The 6,368-nt window shown below is 34.7% G+C and overlaps 1 protein-coding gene across 4 annotated transcripts in view; it reads left to right on the forward strand.

The window, feature by feature from the left end:
* LOC128674510 (calmodulin-A-like) overlaps positions 1 to 6,368 on the forward strand; it is a 151,970-nt gene that overhangs the window by 93,444 nt on the left and 52,158 nt on the right. The window lies entirely within an intron of this gene.

Consider the following 6,368-nt stretch of genomic DNA (forward strand, 5'->3'; position numbering starts at 1 on the left):
TTATAATTTTGTAGTTTTTTTTAGCCGTAGCAGTAGAATCAACCATCACTTGAGTAAAACAAAACAGGATAAAGGTAAGCTACGGGATTTTTCACACTGATATTATGACACTGGCATAAAAGAAAAATAGAAAAGTATTTATATTCGAATATAATGATATTATGATACTGGCATGAATGAAAAATAAAAAAAACTATTTATATTCGAATATATTACGACACTGGCATAAAAAATGTTTCTATTCGAATATAATATTTATGGCACTTTCAAATTGTCATAATTATATGCATATGGTCTACTGGTTGACGATACACTATTTTAGATTTTGTAACATGAAATCCAGCGGTAATTATCTATATTTATCAATAATAGTTCGGCCACGTAGTTGTTGTCAGTAAATGTAACACTTATTTCGTGGCGCGGGCTACATGTGGTCTAGAAATATCTTTTGCACAATACACGAAAAAAGAAAGGAGATTTTAAATAATTTTGAAAAATATTGCACAATATTTTATTATTATTTAATCTTTGAAATCTGAATCTATGAATTTTGATGACCTCGGTGGCGTAAAGTGCTTGCCTTTGAACCGTGATGTCCCGGGTTCGATCCCGGTCGGGTCATGATGGAAAATGATCTTTTTCTAATTGGCCCGGGTCTTAGATGTTAATCTATAATATATGTATATTTGTTATAAAATATAGTATCGTTGAGTTAGTATCCCATAGCACAAGTTTCGAACTTACTTTGGGGCTATCTCAATCTGTGTGATTTGTCCTAATATATATTTATTTAAAGCTAAACATTATCCCAAGATAGTATAAAACATAGTCGACCTCCGTGTCTTTGAAACAACGCAACGGATTTTGACGCAGGTGGGCCTATCATGAAACATAAAACACGCATCACGATATTGCGTCCACATGTTTAAATTTTTTTTACACGACGCCTACAACGTTATGGGAAAACGAAAACATGTGGACGTTAGTAGCGTGCCCGTGTTTGTATGTTTCGTGGTAGGCCTTCAGTTTTCACTGTTATTTATACATACACGAATGACGTGCAAAGCCGGGCTAGGTCGCCAGTTATATAATGGAAGTAATAATAAAGGTTCACATGATTTTTATGGCTTTTTAGGAATAACTAGTGATAATTAAACAAGCTGCCTCTCGTGGGAATCTTGTTTAATTATCCATATTTTGACCATTTTTTAACCCCCCACGCAAAAAGAGGGGTGTTTTAAGTTTGACCGCTAAGTGTGTATGTATGTCTGTCTGTGTACGTGGCAACGTAGCTCATGAACGGGTGAACCAATTTGGATGCCTTTTTTATTTGATAGCTAATTTTTATGCAGTGGTTCTTAGATATGTTTAATCAAAATCGGTTTAGCCGATCAAAAGTTATAACGAAATGAATATTGAATATCGGGGTTTTTTAATTTGCCTAACAGATAAACTTGTTTACTTTGAATCAAAGTTTTAATACTTAATTCATTATTCAGAAAATTCAGATTCACCATTTTCTGGGTTTGTATGGTGGCATTGTGCCAAATTTTCCTCTGAAGTTACACTTCCTGTCCATACTTCCGACGTGCAATTTATGGATTCCATTCACATATATATTATTAAACATTGTAATTCAAAGTGAACACTTAACATAATGAGGTTATTACATCAAAATAAGCAACTTTTATTCTACGACTTTTTGTGATTCGTAGATTTATTTTCATATAAAATCAATCTAATTTGCGATTCTACACATCTTAACTTTATGTAATAGTCAACAACACGACACGAGTCAGTACAGTGCGTTGAATCGAACATGGAGTTAACGTTTTATAGAAACGACTTAAAAAAAAAAAAGAAAATTTTTGTAAATACAAAAATTTTGTAAATACAAATAATTACGTTGAGACAAAAGTCGTAGAACAAAGGATGTTAGTGTCTATGTACCTTATGCGCATTTGGAAGCTTATGCGTTTGATACCAGTAACCAGTAACCATGTATACATCTTCAAAAACTTTCGCATTTGTAATATGAGATAACCCTTTAGTCTGTGGAGATAATTGAGACAGGACTTATTACAAATGCAGTTCCCATATGAATTAAGCTTATTAAATTCCACGAATAAGCGCATATTGCAAGACACAATTCGTCTTATAGGTAATTAGTGTAAAGAACTTATTAAGTTGATAAGGATCGTGAGTTTTTATGGGTGAATAAAAATGGCGTCGCGGTCGTTTGCGTCAAAACAGTCGTTAGCCCGACCTGATTCCATGACGGGGCCGGCATAAAATGATCGTGACCAGCTTGGCCATTATTGGAAGTTACCCTTTATTTTCCAGATTTTTTTATTTTACTAACTGACCCTACCATCAACTTTTACAGAACGGATTCCAATGCACATTTCATTTTAGGAACTTCAAATGAATTGCATTCATATTAAAAATTAATTCGATGGTACGAATTTGCGATGCAGATCAGTTTAGGTCGCAAAGTGGATCGATTAGGAGATGATGGTAAGCCCCTGTTCAGTTCATAAGGGTTAGTTAATTACTTAATGCTCTGACTATGTCACTTGTGCCAGTTTACAACTTTTTATAATACTTAATTAGTAGTAAATTGCACATACGAAGACTAAATATGGACTAAAATACTTTTCTCTTAAAGTCTCATAGTGATATTGTTAGCGATTTGTGAAGATAAAATCCTTTAGGTCTTTTAATAATTTAAAGATTTCTCTGCGATGTTTAGATAGCATTTACCTGTTCTCACTGTTTCATCCTCGAGCGTTCCTGGTTATAATTGACAATGACGCCTTCAGGCCTGACCTTCACTTAAAAATAAGATTTTAAAGATTCGGCCATGATTTTTTGAGCTATCTGCCTGCTTTCAATAGAAATACTATTGTTGTCTCTTAATTCTCAAGGCAACTTATCCTTTACTCGCCTCATACGACATCCACGAGACAGGTTATACAGTAGTCATATTTTACGGTAAGAACCATTCGCCACGCGGCAAAGAAACAGCAATTATTAACAACATTCTGCCGAAAATTAGAAAATTCTCGTCAAAACTTAGTTCAGAAACGCCTGACTTTGCTTAAACCGAGTTAAAACGTTCCGTTTTCCTGTGACCTATAAACCTACTTCCACCAATTTGAATAGTAGAATGTAACCGAAAATGTAACCGATTCAAACTGAATAGAGAGCTTTGTAGTACTCATTGATGGCCCTTTGTTAAAAATAAACGGATCTTTTTGTCTCTCTGTATTGATAAATAAATAAATATATACGGACAAATCACACAGATTGAGCTAGCCCCAAAGTAAGTTCGAGACTTGTGTTATGGGATACTAGCTCAACGATAGTATATTTTATAACAAATACATATATAGATAGACATCCAAACCCGGACCAATCAGAAAAAGATCATTTTCCATCATGACCCGACCGAGGGATAGAACCCGGGACCTCTTTTTTCAGAGCCAAGCACTTTACCACTGCGCCATCGAGGTCGTCAAATGATAGGACAGATTTTTACAAAATTGATTTGTTTTTCTGTATTGACAGAATTTATAGGAATAGATAAAGCGATGCATTTTCTTGCGTCGCTTCTTCTTCACCTGTGCTTTGGAAGTCGGCAGTAGAATTATTTTAACTACGAGTACATGTTTTTGATGTCAATAAATGTATGTAGATGTAGGTAGGATGGCTCTGTGTGCACCGTGAGGGTACACGATACTGTAAGCTATGTTGCAAGTATTTTATTATTTTCTCCATATATTATAATTTATGAAACTGTTAAACACAATAAGTGTTTTGCAATGAATAAATGAATTGAATATCACTTGTAGAAATAAAGGTGACGCGTCGCGTCTGTCAGCGTTCTGTCTCTCATGTACGACACTGGATTATAGAAAGTTCCAGATAAAGTTAGCAATGTCGTTGGTCCACTGAAGCGCTAACAATCTTAGTAGGTTACAGCTTAGAAACTTGTACATTACCGAGTTTGCCACAAGGACGTACCTAGCTAATAGCCTGGTTAGGAAACACTAGTTAAAAGAAGCGGTATAGACTAGAAAAAAAAAATATTTTATTTGTTTATTTTTTCTTTTTTTTACTTTACTAGCGGCCCGCCTCGGCTTCGCTCGGGTAAAATCATAATGAAAAAAGTAGCCTATGTCACTTCTGAAGGCTTCGTCTATCTCAGTGCCAAGTTTTATCAAAATCGGCCCAGTCGTTTTTGAGTTTATTCCGTACAAAGAAAAATACAAACATTTTCTCTTAGAAGTACTACTAGTAAATTAATTCACTTAAACAACAAACTGTGAGGTTTTTACCCAGCAGTGGGATACTAAATAAGGCAAATTAGCGAAGATTTTGATTCCAAAGATGTGATGATTTAACGCTAACTACCCATATGTAATGTAGGGTTGTGAGGTTTATTCATTACATCAAAAACACTACCTTATTTGAAATTCTTTCAACTGGAGTTGTGCTTCAGGGTCTGCGGTAAACAGGCTGAGGGCTGATTGATGGCGACTAAATTATTTTCGATCGTTATTTTAACCACCACTTGAGGAAATCTGCACATTGATGGACAGTTTAGTTCACTATTGTGTACCTGCCACGGGCGGTGGCGGTAGTCGTAAAAATCATGTCAGATGCCTTTAGACGATTTGAATAAAATCTGGCACCAGTGTTAGCAATATAACACACTCGATATGATGATGATCGTTAATTCCACTGTCACAAAAACACAATATAAATTTAAATTACCGTTGACCGTTTTTAAAAAATCATTTTGTGTTTGTTTTGTTTGCAAGATAGCTTACGTGGAACTTTATAGCTAGTTTGCTCCGAATGTAGTGATTAAATTGATACAATTATTACAATTCAATTCAATTTAATACACATATAATCAACTCAAATAAAATATTTTTTATTTTTTACTTTACTTACAGGATGTAATAATATTCTGTCTATTCATAACAACACATTTTTAACGAATAAAATTCTTTGCTATTGCAATACCAAAAATGGTTAAGATTTCTTGACAAATTTCCAATCTTGCCAACCAAGAGAACACAGCCTAATTTATTTTCTACACTATCTACTAACTATACCTATATAGACAGATTATTTAAGCTATGTCGAACGCCATCATTCAAACCACAGCCCTAGACTTGGAAAGAGGTTCAGAGAAGACTATATTAAAGTAGGCAGTTTTGCACGTTTCAGTCGGCCACGCTGTGATAATTAAGTCTTTGTACGAGGTTCCCTTAGTTCTTCTCGGAAAACGAATACATATCACAGTATAATGTGGATCTTTGACATGTTATATAATTCAGAATTTTGGTGAGACGAGGAACAGCTCATATGACCCGGTATAAGCGCATCTGCTGTACCTAAGCATATTGCTGTAAAAGAAAACTGCTTGATTTGAAACGAGTTCAGTCGATGTCATATTTATTTATTTATTTATTTATTAAGGAATACGTCTTAGAAGTATGTACAATAAAAAAATCACATAGCCTATATCTATACTTCTGTACTATTATTATATAGAGGTAAGCGTTTGTGAGTTTGTATGTTTGAGGCGGGTAAGCTCCGAAACTACCGAACCAATTTCTAAAATTGTTTTACCATTAGAAAGGTACATTATCCAAAATTGCTATAGGCTATATTTTAACTCAAAATTCCCACGGGAGCGAAGCCCCGGCATAATAAATAGGGTATATAAATAGGGGGAGTACAAAAGGGCTTAATATAAGCAAAATCTAGTTACCCATAAAGAGCGATGGAATCGTCACCTTAAATTCCTTCCGTTATCTTCAAATATGTGCAAGATATTTAATATGGTGAAGCAAAGAAACTTATATAGACGGGCAAAATTAATGATTACAGTTTGAACCACTTATTTATCACATTGCCTCGGACGTTATGAATATTGTCTAAAATTTGGCAGAAATAAAATGTGGCAATATATTAGAGAAGATGCGGTACTCGTATCTATGTGAATATAAATCTGCAGGCATGTATAGGTATATGAATGAAGGGTGGAATGTCGTGTGCTAATATCTAATTTCCGCTTGGAGCCATTCGACAAATATTCACAAGGTTAAATCGTGTCGCCTGCCTTTGAGATATAAAGGAAATTCTGAATAAATTGGGTATAATATGAGTATACTTAAAGGAATGTTTTACATGTTTTTGGCGTACAATGCGCGCTTTGAGAGTTGGCATCTCTCAGGTCTATGGTTTTCCTGCGAAATAGCACTAAATTGAAGTGGTGGTGGTGTTATGGTTAAGACGCCTGTGGATCGAAAGGTTCCACGTTCGAATCCTACTCGTGCCAAATTAGTTTG

The sequence above is a fragment of the Plodia interpunctella genome, chromosome 13 (assembly GCF_027563975.2).
Source record: "Plodia interpunctella isolate USDA-ARS_2022_Savannah chromosome 13, ilPloInte3.2, whole genome shotgun sequence".
NCBI classification, from domain to species: domain Eukaryota; kingdom Metazoa; phylum Arthropoda; class Insecta; order Lepidoptera; family Pyralidae; genus Plodia; species Plodia interpunctella.